The sequence below is a fragment of the Theropithecus gelada genome, chromosome 19 (assembly GCF_003255815.1).
Source record: "Theropithecus gelada isolate Dixy chromosome 19, Tgel_1.0, whole genome shotgun sequence".
NCBI classification, from domain to species: Eukaryota; Metazoa; Chordata; class Mammalia; order Primates; family Cercopithecidae; genus Theropithecus; species Theropithecus gelada.
Window position 1 is genome coordinate 14,623,070 of NC_037687.1, and position 23,924 is coordinate 14,646,993.

Consider the following 23,924-nt stretch of genomic DNA (forward strand, 5'->3'; position numbering starts at 1 on the left):
TAGGAAACTCACCAGAACGACCCGGAGAAAAGCAGAGGCGACGGCTCTAAGGGGCAAGGAGGAGCTCAGAGACAAAGGGCGGCAGAGAGGTGGGGACGTGGGTGCAGGGAGCGCCCCACACGCCTCAGCCCAGCGCCACGGATCCCCACCTGCCCGCAACCTCCGCGCCGCAGCCCCACCGAGTCCCCGCGCGGAGCCGCGGAGCCCCCACTCACCAGCGTTCGGAGCGGCGGGGGCGGCCTGCCAGCGCCTCGGCCTGCGCGCTGCGCCCGGATGCAGGAGCCGGAGCCCGGCGAAGCGCCCGGCCGGGGCCGCGGGGACCCGCCAGGGACGGTGCAGCGCCGGCGTGGGGACTGGACGGTGGAGGCACCGGCGCGGAGCCGGGACGCGCTGTGCTGCCGGTGGGATCCGGGCCAACCCTGCGCTTACGTGGGTGTGGGGGCGCCCGGCGGCCGGGGGAGGGGGCGGGATCCCCTCCGCGATGCCCCCCGCCTCCCCCGCGCCCAGCCCAGGCTCAGCAGCCGCGCGGGAGAAAGGGGACCGCGTGTTTGGGAAGGGAGGGGAGTTGGGGTGGGCGGGGGTGAGTGGCCTCTCCGGCATCCAGCCCCCGCCCCCTGCTCGGAGCCGCGCCTCCGCGCCCCCGCCCCCTAAACCGTCTCCGGAGCCCTCGGAGGCCTCAGCATCCCGGGCGGAGCGCGGGGAACAGGCCCTGGCACTGCGGGACCCGCGCCAGCAGCCTCGGCGGAGGCCTGGGGAAGGCGCGGCCCTAGTGTCCCAGTGACAACAGCCACGGAGATGGCTCCGCTGCCCCCTTCTCCCTGCGGGTGCACCTTCTGGCCTTGGCCACTCGACCGCTCTGTGCCCTTGGGCCAACCCCTCTCCCTCCCTGAGCCTGGCCTCCTCCTCTAAACAAGGGAGATGACTTGGCCGACCCCATAGAAAATTAAAGCTGGGAAAATTAAAGCGCGTGAGGCTGGAAATGCTCCATGCCAGCGCGAAGCATTGGGCAAATGGGAGATGGATAATGTTGCTCCTATTGTAATTAATATTATTCTTCGCTGTCTTTAGAGCACACCAGGAAAGGCGCACTCGGCTTTTCTTCTCGAAAGGCAGTGACTTGGTTGCTTCCCACATCTTCCACCTCTCCTGAGAGCTAACGCCATTTAAAGATCTGAGCATAAAGTCTGTCATGTGAATAAAAACTCAGTGCAGGCCGGGCGCCGTGGCTCAAGCTTGTAATCCTAGCACTTTGGGAGGCCGAGGCGGGCATGAATCACTTGAGGTCAGGAGTTCAAGACCAGCCTGGCAAAGATGGTGAAACCCTGTCTCTACAAAAATACAAAAATTAGACGGGCATGGTGGCTCATGCCTGTAGTCCAGCTACTCGGGAGGCTGAGGCGGGAGAATCTCTTGAACACAGGAGGCGGAGGTTGCAGTGAGCCGAGATCCTACCACCGCACTCCAGCCTGGGCGACAGAGCGAGACTCCGTCAAAAAAAAAAAAAAAAAAACCTCAATGCACGTTCAATGTTTTTTATTATTGTTGCTGTTATTGATGAAGTGTTGATGGCAACCTCCTGAACTAGGCAGGCTCTTTTATTAATACTTATATTTAATCTACACACTCCTATAAAGTAAATACCACTTCCTCTATTTTCAGGGCACGGACAGGTGCTCAGAAAGGTTCAATAACTTGTCCAAGGTCACACAGCCAGGAAACAGGTGCCCCAATTGTAATTGTTTGCATTCATCGCCCTAGCTCGGCTTCTTTGCAACAGCTCCTAGATTGGTGATTCTCAAACTTAACTGTGTTTTTAAATCACCTGGAAAGCTTTCAAAAATTCTGAAGCCAGCCTGACATGGTGGCTCATGCATGTAACCCCAGCATACTGGGAGGCCAAGGAGAGAGGATCACTTGAGTCCAGGAGTTCAAGATCAGCCTGGGCAACATAGCAAGACTCTGTCCCTAATTTAAAAAAAAAAATCAAAAAATTAGCTGGGCACACATCTGTAGTCTCAGTTACTCAGGAGACTGAGGCAGGAGAGTCACTTGAGCCTAGGAACTTAAGGTTACAGTGAGCTATGATTGTGCCACTGCACTCCAGCCTGGACAACAGAGCAAGATCCTATCCAAAAAAAAAAGAAAGAAAGAGAAGAAATCTGATGCCCAAGCCACACGCTATACTAAGCATTTCAGCATCCCTGGGAGTGGGACCCAGGCATCAGTATATTTGAATGCTCCCCAATGTATGGCTAAGGCTGAATCTCTGTCCTTGGTGTCAGGTTCCCCTGGACCACATTGGCAACCCCTCCCTGCAACCTTCTCACTCCTCTGCTTCAGTCACTCACTATGCTTGGACGATTCTGCATCCTTCTTGAACCTAGAGCTGCCTCTGAACTCCTGCCTCTTACAGTCATTCACTCCACAAATACTTACTGTGCACTTGGCTGTGCTAGAGGCTGGAGATTCAGCAGCGAAGATAACAGGGCCCTTGGTTGGTCTGTCACACAAAATAATAAGTAAATAAAATAGCAATAGTTCCCTGGCAATTGGGTCGTAACAATCAGGGACAATCCCAAAGAAACCACAACTCAAGCCTAAGCATGAGAAAAGCATCAGACACATTTCAATAGAGAGGCATCCTGTAATCTACCTGCGTAGTCCTCTTCAAAACAGTCATTAAAAATTAACGAACGTCTGGAGCAGGGTTTGGTGGCAGGCGCCCTGTAGTCCCAGATACTCAGGAGGCTGAGGCGGGAGGACCGCTTGAACTCAAGTGGTTGAGGCTGCAGTGAACTGTGATTGTGCCACAGCACTCCAGCCTGGGCAACACAGCGAGACCCTGTCTCTAAAAAAAAATTAAAATTAAGGCCGGGCACGGTGGCTCAAGCCTGTAATCCCAGCACTTTGGGAGGCCGAGACGGGCGGATCACAAGGTCAGGAGATCAAGACCATCCTGGCTAACACGGTGAAACCCCGTCTCTACTAAAAAATACAAAAAACTAGCTGGGCGAGTTGGCGGGTGCCTATAGTCCCAGCTACTTGGGAGGCTGAGGCAGGAGAATGGCGTAAACCCGGGAGGCGGAGCTTGCAGTGAGCTGAGATCTGGCCACTGCACTCCAGCCTGGGTGACAGAGCGAGACTCCATCTCAAAAAAAAATAAAATAAAATAAAATAAATAAAATTAAATTAACAAATGAGAAAACAAGGAATGTCTCAGAAACTGTCACAGCCAAGAGGAATCTAAGAAGATGTGACAACCAAATGTAATGTGAGATCCTAGAAAAGAAAAAGGATATAAGGAAAAAATTAGGAAATCTGAATAGGGTATGGGCTTTCACTAATAATAATGTATCCATATTGGCCAGATGTGGTGGCACACACCTGTAATCCCAGCCCTTTGGGAGGCCAAGGTGGACAGATCACTAGAGGTCAGGAGTTCAAGGCCAACATGGTGAAACCCCGTATCTACTAAAAATATAAAATTAGCCAGGCATGGTGGTGGGTGACTGTAATCCCAGCTACTAGGGAGGCTGAGGCAAGAGAATCACTTGAATCCAAGAGGCAGAGGTTGCAGCGAGCCAAGGTCATGCCATTGCACTCCAGCCTGGGCAACAGGGTAAGACTCTGTCTCAAAAAAAAGTATCTCTAACAATAACATTTTGTTAATAATGTATCAATATAATAATATATCAATATTACAATGTTGTAATTATACAAATGTGCCATACTAATGAAAGATATTAATAACAAGTGAAACTAAGTCAAGAGAGTATATGGGAACTGTCTGTACTATCTTTTCATTTTTTATGTAAATCTAAAACTGTTCTCAGAAACTGTGTCTTAATTTAAAAAGATCCTGGGAGATCCCAAAGAGCTTTTGTTTATATAGGTTACAGCTATTGATCTTTACAGTATCAGAAATTAAAACTGAAAAAGTGTTTCTACACTTATTTATTCGTTTTGACGTAACAAAAATAAACCTACTACATGTTAACATAAAATAGCATATTTTTGTGAAAAGTAACTGTATTTTCCAAAACAAGGAAAAAAAAAAGAGAAGAGTGACGTTGTTTTACACTTTTTCAAATTGCTTTGATGTCTACCTTAATAAAAAGGAAACGGAATTTTTATGCAGTTGATTTTCATTACTCATGGATTCTGTGTTTGCAAAGTCACTCACTCACTAACATGCGTTTGTGACCCCAAAATTAATACTTGCGGAGATTTTGAAGTTATTCTGGGTCATTTGCAGAGAGATGAACATTTCGAGCTGCACGGCGTGAACATCTGTAGCTGAGGTACAATAAAACCATGCTCTGTTATCTTGTTTCAGCTCATACGGTGAACAAGCATCCTATTTGTGGCCTATTTAATGCCATCCTTTTCTATTTTTCACGTTTTTTGTTGATTTTGCTGTTTAAAATGGTCCCAGGCACTTTGCCGAAGTGCTGTCTAGCGTTTCTAAGCTTACGTGCTTAGTGTGTTTCTAAGCTCTAGAAGGCTGTGGGGTAGCTGGGTGCGGTGGCTCACACTTGTAATCCCAGCCGCACTTTGGGAAGCCAAGACAGGAGGATTACTTGAGCCCAGGAGTTTGAGACCAGCCGGAGCAACATATCGAGACTCCCCTATCTCTACAAAAACTTTTAAAATGAGCCAGGCATGGTGGGCGTGCCTGTGGTCCCAGCTACTCAGGAGGCTGAGGTGGGAGGATCACTTGAGCCTGGAAGTTTGATGCTGCAATGAGCTATGATCGCACCACTGCACTCCAGCCTGGGCGACAGAGCAAGACTCTATCTCTAAAACAACAACAACAACCAAAAAACAAAGCTGTAAGGCTGTGACATGCCTTACAGAGACAATATGTATGTTAGGTAAGCTGTGCTATGTACTAAAAGGCATAACTTTTAGTACTGTTGGCCATGAGCTCGATGTTAATGAATCAACAACATATATTAAATATGGTGTCTTTAAACAAAAACACAAATAAAACAAAGTATATATCAGTTGACAAAAATGTTGTGACCAGGTGCTTACAGAAACTAAATCTTATACTTCCCCCTGGAAACACTGATTTAGTATCTGCTACTTCAGTGTTCAAAGCAACTTTATAGGGCTGGATGCCGTGGCTCAAGCCTGTAATCTCAGCACTTTGGGAGGCCGAGGCGGGCGGATCACCTGAGGTTGGGTGTTCGAGACCAGCCTGACCAACATGAAACCCCGTCTCTACTAAAAATGCAAAATTAGCTGGGTATTGTGGCACATGCCTGTAGTCACAGCTACTTGGGAGGCTGAGGCAGGAGAATCGCTTGAACCCAGGAGGCAGAGGTTGTGGTGAGCTGAGATCACACCATTGTGGCAAGCCAAGATCGCACCATTGCCCTTCAGCCTGGGCAACAAGAGCAAAGCTCCCTCTCCAAAAAAAAAAAGCAACTTCATATAATATAACTACTATGAATAATGAAAATCAACTGTATCTTCTTCTGCATTGAATCTGTCGTGGCATATTGTTTTGGTTGAAATACATGAAAAATATTCTGCCTTACACAGATAGGTGGTTGAAAAGGGAAGATTATTTCAATCAGCTTTTCAGGTAATTGTGTCTATTCTTTGAGTGACACCAAAATGCTACATAGTTTCTTCAAAAACAGTTGCAATGTGGAATCGGAAACCCTGTCCGTGAATTCTTGTGTTCTATTAATATTAAAATCCATTAAGCTCGTCTTTTAACCATGCATGATTTTGAAACCTCATGCATTCGTCATTTGAAAAATGTTAGCTCACTAGTTACAGATCTTCTAAATATTAACACATTTCATTATGCAGCAGCAAAAACTCATGTTTGTTAATATCATCCCTGATCTCATGGAGAGTTTTAAAGTGTTGGGAAGCTGTCACAGTCATGAATACAAATTTTTAAAAATTATAATTTTCACTCAAAAGTGCAATTTTTTTTTTTTTTTTTGGATAGAGTCTGGCTCTGTCACCAGGCTGGAGTACAGTGGCGCAATCTCAGTTCACTGCAACCTCTGACTCCCTGGTTCAAGTGATTCCCTGCCTCAGCCTTCTGAGTAACGGGGATTACAGGCACGTGCCACCACGCCTGGCTAATTTTTGTATTTTTAGTAGAGACAGGGTTTCACCACGTTGGCCAGGCTGCTCTTGAACTTCTGACCTTAGGTGATCCGCCCGCATCAGCCTCCCGAAGTGCTGGGATTACAGGCGTGAGCCACCGCGCCTGTCCAACAAGTGCAAATTTTATCATTGACAATGGCGACTGTGAATCATTTTCCTTGAAGTGACAGATATATTTCTTTCATTTTTGCAAAAATGTCGGTCAAACTTCCTTTGATAGGGTTCGAGTGTTCTGTCCCCTCCAAATCCCGTGTTGAAATGTGACTTCCAGTGTTGGAGGCAGGCCTAGTGGGAGGTGTTTGGGTCACGGGGGCGGATTTTTTATGAATGGCTTGCTGCCATTCTCCTGGTAATGAGTGAGTTCTCACTCTATGAGTTCACGGGAAAGCTAACTGTTTAAAAGAGCCTGGCACCTCCTCCCTCTCTCTTCCTTGCTTTCTCTCATCATCTGACATTTCTGCTCCCCTTTACCTTCTGCCATGACTGGAAGCTCCCTGAGGCCTCACCAGAAACAGATGCCGGCACCATGCTTCCTGTACAGCCTGCAGAACCATGAGCCAAAATAAAGCACTTTTCTTTAGCAATTACCCAGTCTCAGGTATTCCTTTATTATAGCAATGCAAACAGTCTGACAGGGCGCTGTGGCTCACGCCTGTAACCCCAGCCTTTGGGAGGCCAAGGACAGAGGATCGTTTGAAGCCAGGAGTTTGAGGCCAGCCTGGCCACTATGGCAAAAATCCATCTCTACTAACAACACAAAAATTAGCTGGGCATGGTGGTGCACACCACTCAGCTACTCAGGAGGCTGAGGCAGGAGAATTGTTTGAACCCAGGAGGCAGAGGTTGCAGTGAGCCAAGATCACACCATTGCACTCCAGCCTGGGCAATAGAGCAAGACTCTGTCTCAAAAAAGAAAAAAACGAAACAACAACAACAAAAAAAAGAAAACAGGCTAATACACCATGTCAGAATAGCCACGGTTTGTCTGTCTAAAAATGGTATTCTGTGAAAAAAAAAAAAAGTAGCTGATTCAGCTTGCAATTCAAACACTCATAAAAGTGTTTTTCTTTGTTTTTTGGTTTTTTTTGGTCCTGGAGACAGCTACCATGGTAGTTCTGTGTGTAGAAAAATTCTTTATCCATACTTCCTGTTGCATCACACAGAAAATTAAAAAGATACATACTCAATAGTCAAGATTGCCGAGGTGGTTGGATCATCTGAGGTTAGGATTTCAAGACCAGCCTGGCCAACATGGTGAAACCCCATCTCTAGTAAAAATACAAAAAAACTTTAGCTCACTATGGTGGCGGGCACCTGTAATCTCAGCTACTAGGGATGCCGAGGGAGGAGAATTGCTTGAACCAACGAGGTGGAGGTTTGCAGTAAGCCAAGATCGCACCACTGCACTCCAGTCCGGGCAGCAAGAGCAAAACTCTATCTCAAAAAACAAAAAAGGATTTCATAAAATGAATAATTTTACTGCTTTATCAAGCACAAGCCAAAATAAAAGTGGCTTTTTTTTTTTTTTTTCTTTTTAAGACAGGGTCTCCCTCTGTCACCGAGGCTGGAGTTCAGTGTTGTGATCATAGCTCACTGTAGCCTTGACATCCTGGGCTCAAGTGACACTCCCACCTCAGCCTCCTGAGTAGCTGGGACTACAGGTGTGTGCCACCAGGTCTGGCTAATTTTTCTTTTACTTTTTTGTAGAGACTGGGTCTCAAACTCCTGGACTCAAGTGATCCTCCTGCCTCGGCTTCCCAAGGTGCTGGAATTACATACATGAGTCACTGTAGCTGGCCTGAAACTGACTTTTGTTAAAACCATGAGTGTGTGGCAATGAAGAATATAATGCCTCCTAGTACAGTTTGGTGCTGCTGCATTGACTCATGCTTAGATGGTAGACACTGTTACTCGCCCTCACTTTTGCTCCACGAGTGCATAGACTAACACAGTGAAAAAAGGCAAATAATATCTTAGTGTGATTATTAAAATCATTTTGACCTTGCAGACCCCCTGAATGGTCTCAAGGCCACCACACCCTAGGGATTTGCAGCCTACACTTTGCAAACCATTGTCAGACGGTGATAAGTCATATGGAGGAAAAAAATAATCAGGGTTGGACGCGGTGGCTCACGCCTGTAATCCCAGCACTTCGGGAGGCTGAGGCAGGAGGATCATGAGGTCAGGAGTTCGAGACCAGCCTGGCCAACATGGCGAAATACTGTCTCTACTGAAAATACAAAAATTAGCCAGGCATGTTGGTGCACATCTGTAATTCCAGTTACTTGGGAGGCTGAGGCAGAACAATTGCTCGAACCCAGGAGGCGGAGGTTGTAGTGAGCTGAGATCGCACCACTGCACTCCAGTCTAAGCGACAGATCAAGACTCTGTCTCGAAAAATATATTTTTTTAAATTAAAAAAATAGTGATAATCAGGAAAAGAACATATGGTGGGTGAGGAGAGAGTCACAGTCTTCATTAAGCAGTTAGTGAATGTCCAAGGGTGAAGGTGATATTTGAGCAAAGATGCAAAGCAGATAAAGAAGTGAGCAGGCAGGATGACTAGAGGAAGAGCAACCCAGGTAGCGGGAACAGTAAATGCAGAGACTCTGAGCAGAATATGCCCGTGCTGTTTGAAGCCCAACAAGCACATCATGCATCTCCCCTGATAGGTTCCACAGCAGCTCAGACTCAAACCGCGCCCAACTAGAAAGCATTTGCAAAGCAACTCAGGGAGCCTAGTCCAGCAGAGCATGCCCTTTCTGTTTTGTTTTTTTTTGTTCATTTTGGTTTGGTTTTTTGAGACAGGGTCTCACTCTGTTGCCCAGGCTGAAGTGCAGTAGGGCAATCATAGTTTACTGCAGCTTTGAATGCCTGGGCTTAAGCGATCCTACTTCCTCAGCCTCCCAAGTAGCTGAGACCACAGATGTGTACTAACAATACAAAAATCAGCCGGGCGTGGTGGTGCACACCTGTAATCCCAGCTACTCAGGAGGCTGAGGCAGGAGAATTGCTGGAACCCAGGAGGTGGAGAGCTTCCTGGCATATTCCCCAAGTCTGCTTTTAGCTTCCCTATCTTAGTGCACCTGAAGGGAAAGGAATGTGCTTATTAAGACCCACTGTTTTACTGGGGTCCATTATATGAGGGTGCAGTTTGGTCGTTACCCAATAAACTTTCTCCCCACCTCCCTCTGTGCCCGAGCTGTCTTATTTGTGTTTTATGGTCTGCTCTTTCTGTCTGCTTGTAGTTAGAAGAGAGGTGATTTCCTTGCAATGCGTGAGGCTAGAAAAGGAGCTGGAACTTAAAGTGGCGGTTTTTGTCCAAGATGATGGTGCTCCTGCTCTGTGAAACCTTATGTTCAGAAAACAAATAACCCAATTAGAAAATGGGCAAAGGACTTGAATAGACATTTCTCAAAAGAAGACATACAAAATGGCCAACAGGTTCATGAAACCAAAAATGCTGAATATAATTAATCATCAGGGAAATGCAAATTAAAACCACAATGAGATATCACCTAATGCCTGTCAGAATATACACCGTAGAATACTACTCAGCCATTAAAAAAAGAATGAAATAATGTCTTTTGCAACAACTTGGATGGAGCTGGAGGCCATTATCTTAAGCGAAATAACTCACAAACAGAAAGTCAAATACTAGCTGGTGTGGTGGCTCATGCCTGTAGTTCCAACATTTTGGGAGGTTAAGGAGAGAGGATCACTTGAGCTCTGGAGTAGGAGACAACCAGCCTGGGCAGCATAGCAAGATCCCATCTCTATTAATAATAATAATAATAATAACCTGGGTGTGGTGATGTACACCTGTAGTCCCAGCTACTCAGGAGGCAGAGGTGGGAGGATCACCTGAGCTCAGAAGCTCAAGGCTGCAGTGAGCCATGATCGTGCCACTGCACTCCAGGCTGAGTAACAGAGCAAGATCCTGTCTTTAAAAAAAGAAGGAAGAAAGTGAAATACCGAATGTTCTCACAAATGGGAGCTAAACTATGGGTACTCATGGATATACAGACACCGGCAACTCCAAAAGGTGGGAGGGTCAGGGGCTGAGGGATGAGACACCACCTATTAGGTACAATACACACTATTTGGGTGATGGCTACACTAAAAGCCCAGACTTTAACACTATTCAATATTTCCTTGTATCAAAACTGCACAGTACGCCCAAAATCTACTTAAAGTTTTTTAAAAATGAGTTTCTCTCTTGTTGCCCAGGCTGGAGTGCAATGGTGTGATCTCAGCTCACTGCAACCTCCGCTTCCTGGGTTCAAGCAATTCTCCTGCCTCAGCCTCCCAAGTAGCTGGGATGACAGGCATGAGCCACCATGCCTGGCTAAGTTTGTATTTTTAGAAAAGACAGGGTTTCTCCATGTTGGTCAGGCTGATCTTGAACTCCCAACCTCAGGTGATCCACTCACCTCGGCCTCCCAAAGTGCTGGAATTACAGGTGTGAGCCACCGCGCCGGGTCAAAAAAATTTTTTTAAAGATAAAATATAAGTGGTCAGGGGAATTCGGAGAAAAGAGAGCCCGGGTACTCTGTTGGTGGGAATGTAAATTAGTACAGCCATTATTTAAAAAAAAAAAAAAAAAAGTATGGAGGCCAGGCACAGTGGCTCGTGCCTGTAATTTCAAAACTGGGAGGCTGAGGGGGGCGGATCACCTGAGGTTAGGAGTTTGAGACCAGCCTGGCCAACATGGTGAAAACCCGTCTCTACTAAACATACAAAAATCAGCCAGGTGTGCACCTGTAATCCCAGTTACTGGGGAGGCTGAGGCAGGAGATTCACTTGAACCCAAGAGACGGAAGTTGCAGTGAGCCAAGTTCATGCCACTGTACTCCAGCCTGGGCGACAGAGCAAGACTCTGTCTTGAAAAAAAAGAACAGTGTGGAGGTTTCTCAAAAAGTTAAAATAGAATTACCATATGATCCTGCAGTCCCGCTACCGGATATGTATATCTAAACGAAATGAAATCAGTATCTCAAAGAGATACCTGCACCCCCATGCTCATTGCAAAGTTATTCACAATAGTCAAGATATGGAAGCAATCTAAGTGTCCACCGAGAAATGGATTTTTAAATGTACTATGCTATGCAGTTGTAAGAAAAGAAAATCCTGTCCTTTATGACAACATGAACAAATAACAGGATTTCCTTTTGATGAACCTAGAGAACATTATGTTGAGTGAAATAAGCCAGGCACTGAAAGACAAATACCACATGATCTCAGTTACAAGTGGAATCTAAAGAAAATTGAACTCAGAACAGCAGAGAATAAAATGATGATTATCAGAGACTCAAGTGGGGGGATTGGGGAGATGGTGGCCAAAGGATACCGAATATCAGTTGGTAAAGAGGAATAGTTTTTGCCGGGCGCGGTGGCTCACGCCTGTAATCCCAGCACTCTGGGAAGCTGAGGTGGGCGGATCACCTGAGGTCAGGAGTTTGAGACCAGCCTGGCCAACATGGTGAAACCCCTCTCTACTAAAAATACAAAATCAGCCAGGCATGGTGGTGCACACCTGTAATCCCAGCTACTTGAGAGGCTGAGGCAGGAGAATCTCTTGAACTTCAGAGGCGGAGGTTGCAGTGAGCCAAGATCGCACCACTGCACTCCAGCCTGGGCAACAAGAGCAAGACTCCGTCTAAAATAAAAAAAATTTTTTTTAAAAGGAATGATTTCAGGGGATCTATTGTGCAACATGGTGACTCTGGTTAATAACAATACATTGTATTCTAGAGAAATGCTGAGAGAGTACATTGTAAATGTCCTTACCACAAAAATGAACTTTGGAAGGCAATGCACATATTGGTGAGCTAGACTTAGCCATTCCACAATGTGTATGTGTATACTTCAAAACATGCTGTACACAATAAATACACACAATTTTATCTGTCATTTCAATAAAATTTTAAAATAAATATAATTTTTAAAACACACCTTAAAAAACATAATGCTGGCCGGGCGTGGTGGCTCACGCTTGTAATCCCAGCACTTTGGGAAGCTGAGGCGGGCGGATCACAAGGTCAGGAGATCAAGACCATCCTGGCTAACATGGTGAAACCCCGTCTCTACTAAAAATACAAAAAAATTAGCCAGGTGCGGTGGCGGGCGCCTGTAGTCCCAGCTACTCAGGAGGCTGAGGCAGGAGAATGGCATGATCCCAGGAGGCGGAGCTTGCAGTGAGCCGAGATCACGGCACTGCACTGCAGCCAGGGTGACAGAGCGAGAGTCCGTCTCAAAAAAAAAAAAAAAAAAACATAATGCTGAGTGAGAGAAGTCAGATACAAAAGGCCACGTAAGTGTATATAATTCTGTTTATATGAAATGTCCAGAATAGGCAAATCCTATCCTAGATTTAGAAAGCAGATTTGTGGTTGCCAGGGGCTGCAGGAGGGAGAAATGATGAGTGACTGTTAAAGGGTATAGATTTGCTTTTGGGGTGATTGAAGTGTTCTGGACCTAGATAGAGGTGATGGTTACAGAACACCGGGAATTGTACTCTTTAAGAGTTAATTTGACTAGGTGCGGTGGCTCATGCCTGTAATCCCAGCACTTTGGGAGGCTGAGGTGGATGGATCACTAGAGGTCGGAGTTCAAGACCAGCCTGGCCAGCATGGTGAAACCCCATCTCTACTAAAAATACAAAAATTAGCTGCTGGTGATGTGCGCCTGTAATCCCAGCTACTTGGGAAGCTGAGACACCAGAATTGCTTGAACCCAGGAGGAGGATGTTGCAGTGAGCCAAGATATCACCACTGCCCTCCAGCCTGGGTGACAGAGGGAGACTCTGTGTCAAAAAAAAAAAAAAAAAAAAGAGTTAATTTTACATTACACAAATTTCACTTCAATAAAACAAAAGTAAAGGAGTGCCAAAAATCCTCAATATTAAAGAGAAACAATATTTCAATGCAATCTTTTTAGAAATCAAATGAACACAAAAAATCCACAATGAACAAAATAGATCAACAAGCTAAATAAAGACGGGACCAAAGTTCCTACTTTTCCTTCTGCTTTTTTTTTTAGATGGAGTCTTGCTCTGTCATGCAGTGGTGTGATCTCAGCTCACTGCAACTTCTGCCTCCTGGGTTCTGGCGATTCTCCTGCCTCAGCCTCCCAAGTAACTGGGATTACAGGTGCCCACCACCACGTCCAGTTAATTTTTGTATTTTTTGTAGAGACGGGGTTTCACCACGTTGGCCAGGCTGGTCTCGAACTCCTGACCTCAGGTGATCTGCCCGCCTCGGCCTCCCAAAGTGCTGGGATTACAGGCGTGAGCCACTGCGTCCAGTGCCTTCCGCTTTTTAGGCTCCTGTATGACTCAGTTCAACATGCTTACTGATTCCGTCTTGAACATTCTGCTATTTGGTTTAACCATGGATTGTTTGCATTAATTTCATGAGTTGTTGGGTTTTTTAAATTATTGACATTGGAACATTATTTAGTTTAGTCGCCGAGTTTTTTGGTGCTACCTTATATTTTGCATGCGGGACTGGTATCTTAACCTCATCGTGGCCTTGTGGATCTCTTGCTCTCTCAACAGTAAAGGCTGCCAGCTCCCTTTTATGGATATAAAAGGGTCTCAAAGAGGTTAAGCAGCAGGCCTCAGAATTAATAAAGAGCAGGGTCAGGGCCAGGTGTGGCAGCTTACGCCTGTAATCCCAGCACTTTGGGAGGCCAAGGTGGGCAGACAGGTGGTGCGCACTTGTAATCCCAGCTACTCAGGAGGCTGAGGCAGGAGAATCACTTGAACTCAGGAGGTGGAGGTTGCAGTGAGCCAAGATCGTGCCACTGCACTCCATCTTGGGCTACAGAGCAAGACTCTGTCTCAAGAAAAAAAAAAAAATTGAGTGGAGCTAGATTGGAGCCCACCTCTGTCTGGCTGAAACCTCCAGTCACCCCCGGTCCACTCTGATCAGAGGCTCCAACTCTGGCTCTAGCATTAGGAGGGCAGGGCAGTGCAGACGGAGCACCCCAGGCTGCCCCAGACGACTGCCCCAGCTGCAAGGTGGAGCTTGAACATGAGCTGAGCCAAGAAGAGCCTGAGACTGAGGAATTGAGGCTAATTCCTCTGTGGGAAACGCTCCCTATTAATTAATTAGGGCAGAGCTAGCCTGAGGCATCCCCGCAGCCCCCAGAGTCATTAAGGGAGCGGGGGTCTCATTATCGGCTAACAGCTTCCCCACCGTTCCCAGGGCCCCAGAGGGAGCAGAGGAGGTGGGAGGAGGACCAGGTCTCCCTCTCCTGATCCCCCCTCTTTCATTACCAGAGTGACCTGATATGCAAGCGAATTGTCTAAAAGTAGAATTTCAGGGGAGATAAAAAGGGGAAAGTCAGAACTGAGGGATTCAGGATACCCCCTCCCAAATTCAGTCTGCGCTTATATTTATATAAAATACCCAGCTCAGGTAAATCCATAAAGAGAGACATCCAATTAGTGGTTGCCCAGGGCTGGAGTCGGGGGGCAATAGTGAATGACTGCTAATGGGTACAGGGTTTCCTTCTGTGAAGGTGAAAACTGTAGTCAAACTTGGTAATGATGATGGTAGCACAACACTGCAAATGTACTAAAGTCACTGAACCATCGACTTTGAAATGGTCAATGTTACGTTATGTGTATTTTATAATTTTAAAAAGTCAGTCTCCTTCTCATTCCTGGCTATTTCATCAACATTTATTAACATATACTTTCTGCCCGGCATTGCACTGGGAGGGGAGGCCCGGTACCACCCTGGCAACTCTGTCTTAGTGAGAGATGTCATGGTCAACAACTGTTTGAGACCTGCATGCAGGGGGTAAAGGAATTTACCAAGACAAGAGTGAGTTTTAAAAGGCAGATTTATGGCCGGGCGCGGTGGCTCAACGCCTGTAATCCCAGCACTTTGGGAGGCCGAGGCGGGCGGATCACAAGGTCAGGAGATCGAGACCACAGTGAAACCCCGTCTCTACTAAAAATACAAAAAATTAGCCTGGCGCGGTGGTGGGCGCCTGTAGTCCCAGCTACTCAGGAGGCTGAGGCAGGAGAATGGCGTGAACCCGGGAGGCGGAGCTTGCAGTGAGCCGAGATCGTGCCACTGCACTCCAGCCTGGGCGACAGCGCGAGACTCCGTCTCAAAAAAAAAAAAAAAAAAAAAAGGCAGATTTATTAAAGAAAGGGGGACATGCATTGCAAGGATGCAATGGGTAAGACAGCAGAAGGAAGGTTGTCTGCTGTCTGCAAAGAGGCAGGGGCTGGAGGGAAAATTGTATAAGGTCGTGCTGCTTGAGCTAAGTGCTTGCAGACAGGATGGTTGGGTGCAGGTGGGCTGTGAGCTGAATGCTTGTAGACAGGATTGCTTAGGTGCAGGTGGGCTGTGAGCTGAATACTCGCAGACAAGATGCTTAGGTGCAGGTGGGCTGTGAGCTGAATGCCTGTAGACAGTATGCTAGGGTGCAGGTGGGCTGTGGGCTGAATGCTTGTAGACAGGATGGTTGGGTGCAGGTGGGCTGTGAGCTGAATCCTTGCAGACAGTATGCTACGGTGCAGGCGGGCTGTGAGCTGAGCACTAGGTGCTAGTGGGCCTTTTGCAGTTGACCTCGTTTCTCAGAACATTTGCTTCTGTCAACCCCAGAGAAGCCCATTCTTTAATTTTTCTTTTAACTCAGGGCTCCACACGAAATGATGCTGGAGACCTTCTAGATGGCCTCCAGGGAGGTTCTCCATCTGTCCTCCCCTTGTTCTGTGTCCAGGTTCATGGACCAAACCAACAGGAAGCCTTGTCTTCTGTCTTCTGGTTGGCTTCAAGCAATGGGAAGCCCTTACAGGAGGCAAGAGGGATGAAAGAGGGTGAGACCAGAGTATGTATTTCCTGGGTCCCTCCCTGCATGCCCCTGCAGATTGGCCTTAGACTGCAGAGCACAGGGTCCTGGCTGGCAGCCCTCTCTAGGTTCCAGTAGTAACAGCTCCCTCCCCTCTCTGCATCTGCCCAGGAGTGGTAATAACTCCCAGATGCTGCCTGCTCCAGGGAACTGCATGGATTCTGCAATCCTGTGTGGTTTCTTTAGCCCCTCCCACACCTTGTCCCAACTCCCCTCAAACTATCCAGTCTACTCTCCATCTTTCTCCAGCGGGTAGCGAGAATGCAACCCTCCGACTTGCTCTGCATCCCAGAAGGTGGATTTTTGTGGCTATCAATGGGCTGCCTACCTTGGAGAATCTGATGGGGTTGGCTTTGTGAAAGGAAAATGAGTTTGGGAACCCCAAAATCACTAAGCCAAAGGGAAAAGTCAAGCTGGGAGCTGCTTAGGGCAAACCCCCCTGCCAGTCTATTCCTTAAAAAGTTTGAGTGCGCCATCCTGAGTTTCTTTCTGCACAGACTTCCCTCTTGATAGGTATTTAGAAGAGGAAGAAGAAAAATAAGCAGGCAGGTGGTAGAGTATAATCACAATGGGATCGTATTCAGCCATAAAAAAAAAAAAAAAGGAAATCCTGCCATTTGCAACCACATGGGTGAACTCAGAGAACATGATGTTACAGGAAATAAGCCAGGTACAGAAAGACACACACTGCATGATCTCACTCATATGTGGAATCCTAAAATGTTGAACTTATAGAAAAAGAGAGTAGAGTGGCCGAGCGTGGTGGCTCGCACCTGTAATCCCAGCACTTTGGGAGGCCAAGGCTGGTGAATCACCTGAGGTCAGAAGTTCAAGACCAGCCTGGCCAACATGGTGAAACACCGTCTCTACTAATAATACAAAAATTAGCCAGGTGTGGTGGTGCATGCCTGTAATCCCAGCTACTTGGGAGGCTGAGGCAGGAGAATTGCTTGAACCCTGGAGGTGGAGGTTGCAGTGAGCCGAGATCACACCACTGCACCCCAGCCTGGGCAACAAGAGTGAAACTTGTTTCACTTTTTTCTCCAAAAAAAAAAAAAAAAGAAAGAAAGGAAAAAGAATGTAGAAAAGTGGTTACCATAGGCTTGGGTGGTTGGGAAGATGTTGGTCAAAGGATGCCAAATTTCAGTTAGATAGGACAAAAAAGTTCAAGACATCTATTGTACAGCATGGTTACCTTATTCCTGAAAAATACTAAGCGAGCAGATAAAATGCTTCACCACAAAAGTGATAACTATATGAGGGAATGCATATGTTAATTCACCAGATTTAGTCATTCCACAATATATATATATACACACACTATAAAACATTATGCTATACATGATACACAAATACAGTTTGTGTCAATGTTTAAATTTTTAATTAAAACATATATTAAAAGTCCAGATCCCCAATGTTGGCATCAATAGTTGCTTAAGGGTGAACAAAAATACAATTTGACATTAAAAAAGTAAAGTATAGTAGTAGAAGCATCCTCAGTTGACCTCATAGAAGAAGAGAGATGGTAGATCAGTGGTAGATCCAGGAGCTAGGGTACCCTAGAAAAGAACATTAGATGGTAATATCATTGATGAAGAAGAGAGACAGAAGGAAAAGGGGGTGTCCATTTTAAAGACCTTAAGGATTTCATGTTCCTTAAGGTAAGGATTAAGGTAATTCATGTTCATTGCAGAAAATCTGAAAAATGCAGAAAGAATAGAAAGAAACATGGTAGAAAAAAATCAATCAAATCCTATTTATAATCAACACTAAATTGTTGGTGAACTGCTTTCCAGGTGGAGATATTTGTCTTAGTTCAAAGTTAGAATCATGCCTACTTGTTATGTGAATAAACCTTGAGGACAGTGGGCTAAGTGAAAGAAGCCAAATGCAAAAGGACAAGCATTGTATGATTCAACTCATAAGAGATACAAATAACAGCCAAAGTAAAGACAAAAAGTAGAGTATTGGTTACCAGGGACTGCAGAGTTGCGAGGAGAATGGAGAGTTATTGTTTGATGGGTACTGAGTTTCAGCTGGGGAAGGCAGACGAAGGTGATGGTTGCACAACAATGTGATTGTACTTAATGCCACTGAACTGTACACTTAGAAGCAGATATATTAGAATCCTGCCAATTGGTCAGTTTGTTCTCCTCCTCCTCCTCCTCCTTCTTCTTCTTCCTCTTCTTCTTTCTTCTTCTCTTTCTCCTTCTCCTTCTTCTTCTTCCTTTCATTGTACCTTAAGCCATTACTTCTATCTGACATGATCTTGATGGTTTATTTTAATTTTTCATTGTTCCCACTGAATGACAAGCTCCAGGAGAGAAGAGAAACTTCATCTTACTGCTCTCCTCTCCTGGCTCTGAGCCTGGTGCCTGACACAGAGCAGATGCTCAGTAAATATTTATCAAGTCACTCGACCAATCAATCAATCAATCAAGTCACTAGAAAAGATTTTCTAGTGGGCCCCCAAGTCTACTCTCCATCTGGAGAAAGGATGCAGCCCTCCAACTTGCTCTGCACCCCAGGAGGTGGATTTTTGTGGATATCAATGGGCTCCCTGCCTTGGAGAATCTGGTGGAGTGTGAAAGGAAAATAAATCTTGGGACCCAGAAATCACTAAGCCAAAGGAAAAAGTCAAGCTGGGAACGACTTAGGACAAACATGCCTCCGATTCTATTCCTAAAAAAGATAGCTACTAAGATAAAAGAGGTACATATCTCCCTCACAAGGAATTCCCTCGCAGGCAAAGGACAGACAGAACTCAGTCATCCCTCTGCTCACTGAGATAAATGCATATCTGCGTGCCTCCTTTGGAAAGGCGAATCAGAAACTCAAAAGAACGCAACCATTTGTCTCTTACCTATGACCTGGAATTCTCCTCCCCGCTTTGAGTTGTTCCACCTTTCTGGGTGGAACCAATGTGCTTCTTACATTTATTTACTGATGTCTCATGTCTCTCTAACATGTAGAAAACCAAGCTGTGCCCAGACCACCTGGATCACATGTCATCGGGACCTCGTGAGGATGTGTCACAGGCACTCATTTTTAACTTTGGCAAAATAAACTTCCTAAATTGACTAAGACTTGTCTCAGATATTTGGGGTTCATCGCTTAAAGGAAGCCCCAGAAAATGGCAGCATTGGGGCAGATTAAGGTGGGAAACCAGGAAATTAGAAGACGAGCTTCAGGCAGCCAAGAGAGCAAGTGACTGCTTCTCTCTTGCTCTGCTATTTGAGATGCTTCCCCGGTGCAACTATCTGTGATAGGCAATGCCACATAAAGACAGGCCAGGAATAGGCCAGGGACCCTCAGCTAATGCAGCAGAAGCCATTATATTAGTTTTCTAGGCCTGCCATAACAAATCACTGCAAATTGTCTGGTTGAAAGCAACAAGAATTTATTCTCACACAGTCTTGGAAGGCAGAAGTCTGCAATCAAGGTGTTGGTGGGGCTGTGCTCCTTCCAAACCTCTGGAGGAGAATCTTTCCTTGCCTCATTCTAGTTTCCCAGAGTTGCCAAGAATCCTGGGCATTTCTTGGCTTGTATATCCTCCACTCCAATTTTCATGTCTTTTTTTGAATTGACAAGTAAAAATTGCATATATTTATGATGTATGATGTACAATATGATGTTTGCACGTGTGTCGTCTGTGTGTCTGTGTGTCTGTGTGTGTATGCATTATGGAATGACTACATCAAGCTATTAACATATGCATGTAAACTAAAAATAAAATTCTATGCCCTACCAACTATCTGAATGGACTCCTCTTGGCCAAGGGCATTCCAAAGTTAACCTGAAAGAGTAGTTCAGGCCATGATGGGAAGATGGAATCAGACATGCCTCATTATGCCCTCCTCCATTTGGAATTCAGGCATAGCTGGCCAGCATTAACATTAAAACAGAGATCTTGGCCAGGTGTGGTGGCTCACACCTGTAATCCAGGCACTTTGGGAGGCCGAGGTGGGCAGATCACTTGGGGTCAGGAGTTCAAGACCAGCCTGGCCAACATGGTGAAACCCTGTATCTACTAAAAATACAAAAATTAGCTGGTCATTGTAGTACATGCCTGTAGTCCCAGCTATTCAGGTGGCTGAGGCAAGAGAATCACTAGAACCCAGAAGGCAGAGATCCAAGTGTACCAAGTGAACCAAGATCATGCCACTGTAATCCAGCCTGGGCAACAGAGTGAGACTCTGTCTCAAAAAACAAACAAAGAGACCAAAAAAAAAAAAAAAAGAAAGAAAGAAAGAAAGAAAGAAAAAACAGAGATCTTAAGACTTTTTGTAGCAATAAGACACCAAATTCCAAATTACTTTAGTATAGCATCACATGACAGATTGCAGGTCCTGAAAGAAATTGAGGTATTTTACTCTGAAATATATTTCTTTGACATATTTTGAAATGGCCCTGCAAAGCTGTCTCTTGTGGGGAAAATCTACACTCTTTAGGGCATCCCTTCTCCTTTCCAGGTCTTCTCCCTGATCCAGGAGAGGATTAACTGGGTCTGGAACCTTTTGAAGTCTGATAAGAAACATTTATAATCTACTCTCTCTGAAGCCTGCTACCTGGTGGCTTCATCTGCAAAATAAGAACCTTGGTCTCCACAACCCCTTATTTTAACCCAGACACTCTCTTCTATGGATTCCATATCTTTATATAAACTTTTTCAATCAATTGCCAGTTGGAAAATCTTTGAATCCACCTATGACTTGGAAGCCCCCCCACAACTCCTCCCCACCTCAAGTTGTCCCACCTTTCTGGATCGAACCAATGTACACCTAACATGTATTGATTGATGTCTCATGTCTGCCTAAAATGTATAAAACCAAGTTGTAGCCCAAAGACCCTGGGCACATGTCATCAGGCCCTCTCCTGTGTCACAGGCATGTCAATAACCTTGGCAAAATAAACTTCTAAGCTGATTGAGACTCATCTGAGATACTTTTTGGTTTACATGCATTATCTCACATACTTACCATTTTTGTGGTGAGAACACTGCAAATCTCTTTCAGCAATTTTCAAGTACAGACAGTCTCCAACTTCCAATGGTTCAACTTGTGAGTTTTTGACTCTACAATGGTGCAAAGTAGAAACCATCCTTTGAGTGGCCACACAATCATTCTTGTTTTCACCTTCAATACAACAGTCAATAAATTACACGAGATAGTCAACATTTTATTATAAAATAGGTTTTGTGTTAGATGATTTTGCCCAACTGTAGGCTAATGTAAGTGTTCTGAGCATGTTTAAGGCAGATGAGACTAAGCTATGCTGGTCAGTAGGTTATACTTATTAAATGCATTTTGACTTACAATATTTTCAATTTATGATGGGTTTATCAAAATGTAACCTTATCATAAGTTGAGGCATATTGCTCTGCAATATATTGTTATTAGCTATAGTTGCCACGATGTATAATAGATCTGTTGAACTTATTCCTCCCTTCTAACTAAAATTTTGTGTCTTCCGACCAACATCTCCCCAACTGACCACAATCCTAGCCTCTGGCAACCACCATTTTATTCTGTTTCTACGAGTTTGACTTTTTTACCTTCCACATATAAGTGACAAGATGCAGTATTTGTCTTTGTGCCTGCGTTATTTCATTTAGCCTAATGTCCTCCAGCTTCATCCAGGTTGTTGCAAATGACAGGATGTCCTTCTTTCTAATGGCTAAATAGTATTCTGTTGTGGGTATGTGCCACATTTGCTTTATCCAACCAGATGGACCCAGGTTCATTCCATATCTTGGCTACTGTGAACAGTGCTGCAATAAACATGGGGAGTGCAGATATCTCCTCGACATATTGATGCCATTTCCTTTGTTAATCATTACGTTTTCACACAGCATTCTCCCCATGCATCTCTGTTCTCTTATATACATGGCTAACTTGTCATAAGGACAGCAGTAGGATCCACCCTACTCTAGTATCACCTTACCTTAATTACATCCGCAACGACCCTAATTCCAAATAACATCACATTCACATGTACCACGGGGAGAACTCCAACATACCTTTTTTGAGAGGCACACCTCAACCCATAACAGTAGATAAGGTCTTTCATCAGTTCTTCTTCACACCTAATTTGGGTTATCCCACAAACAGAAAAGATGTTTGAAGGTGGAACAGCTAGAACAGGAATGTTCATAGCAGAAGCAGAAGAAAGTCCTTGGTTGGTCCACCCACAAGGAGTATGTTTTAGCATGGCAGAGCAGTCATCATTATGTCATTCAACAAACAAATATTAAGGGTCTACTTTGATCCAGGAATCGGGCTGGGAACTGTAGATTCAGTAATAACTAAGACAAATGAGACACCCACCAAGGAGATGGCATTGTAGAGAGGGAAGCAAAAGAATTACAAACTGACAAGAGCTATAAGGGGAGGAGGGAGTGAGCATAGCCCGGTGGTGTGAGACCTCAAACCAAGTAGTCAAAGAAGAGTTCTTTAAGAGATAATATTTGAGCAGAGACCCAAAACAAGAAAGGGAGTAAGCCATATAAAAATGCAGAATAAGAACATTTCAGAGGAGAAAGAATATTTCAGAGAGAGGAAAAACAAATGCAAAGACTATGAGATTAAACACGGATGGTGAGCACATCATGACTGATACTTTAATCTCTTTGGACAGAGATGTGGGAAACGGAAGGAAAGGTGGGATGGGACCAGATGGTAAGAAACTGGAATTCTGCAGATTATGGTAAGGAACTTGGATGTCACTCTAAACTTGAGGTTCACTTCATTGAACCTACCCATTGGTTGTAAAGCCACAGTCTCCCTAACCTTTTTATTTTCTTGAGACAGGGTCTCACTCTGTCCCCCAGGCTGGAGTACAGTGGCACAATCAGGGCTCATTGCAGCCTCGACCTCCCTTGGCTCAGGTGATTCTCCTTCTTCAGCCTCCAGAGTAGCTGGAACCACAGGCACACCCCATAATCCCCTGCTAATTTTTCTATTTTGTGTAGAGCCGGGGTTTACCATGTTACCGAGGTTGGTCTCAAACTCCTGGGCTTAAGCAATTCACCTGCCTCAGTCTCCCAAAGTGCTGGGATTACAGGTGTGAGCCACCACACCTGGCCCTAACCTAACTATTAATACCCAAATTCACTAATGTGAAAAAGATTTTCCAAGGAAAAAGTGAGGAATGAGAAGTGAATGGAGAATGAAAGCTTGATGTACACGCTATTTCTCTTATTTTATTTTTGTTTTGTTTTGTTTTGAGATAGGATCTTGCTCTGTTACCCAGGCTGGAGTGCAGTGGTGCAATCATAGCTCACTGCAGCCTCCAACTCCTGGGCTCAAGCAATCCTCCCACCCCAGCCTCTTGAGTAGCTCAGATTCCAGATATGCACCACCACACCCAGCTGTTTTTTGTTTTGTTTTGTTTGTTTGTTTGTTGTTTTTTTAAGAAACAGGGTCTTGCTATGTTGCCCAGGCTAGCCTCAAACTCCTGGCTTCAAGCAATCCTCCTACCTCAGCCTCCCAAAGTGCTAGGATTGTAGGCATAAGCCACCATGCCTGACTTGGATTTCTTTAGAGTGAGCAAGTGAAAGTACAAGCAAGAGAGAGCAGAACAGAAGCCATGATCACTTTGTAACCTAATCTCAGAAGCGGCATCTATCACATTTGCCATAGCCTTTTGGTTACAAGTGAGTCATCAGGTCCAGCCCATACCCAAGGGATTACACAGGACATGAGGATCAGGAGGTGGGGACCATTCAGGACCGTCTAAAGATGCCTAACCTAGCTGAAAAAGAAACTCACCATTTTTGAGGGGTGGATGGCGCACAACCAGATAGTAAAGAACACAGAGTAGAGGTGAAAAAGGAAACATGCGAAAGAGCACAGGGGAGGGGATTCAAGTCACAGGGGGCTGACAATTTCTTTTTTTTTTTTTTTTTTTTTTTTTTT

The 23,924-nt window shown here is 45.3% G+C and overlaps 1 protein-coding gene across 3 annotated transcripts in view; it reads right to left on the reverse strand.

Annotated features, from left to right (window-relative positions):
• The window catches only part of SLC1A6 (solute carrier family 1 member 6), a 63,615-nt gene that overhangs the window by 32,117 nt on the left and 7,574 nt on the right, over positions 1-23,924 (reverse strand). The window contains exon 1 of one of the 3 annotated variants that reach the window (XM_025366041.1): positions 216-417. The exons of 1 other annotated variant lie outside the window; for it this stretch is intronic. The gene's annotated coding sequence lies outside the window, so the exon portion shown is untranslated. Of the gene's footprint in view, positions 1-215; positions 439-23,924 lie in introns of those variants that run through there. One more of the 3 variants, XM_025366044.1, reaches the window with a different exon arrangement.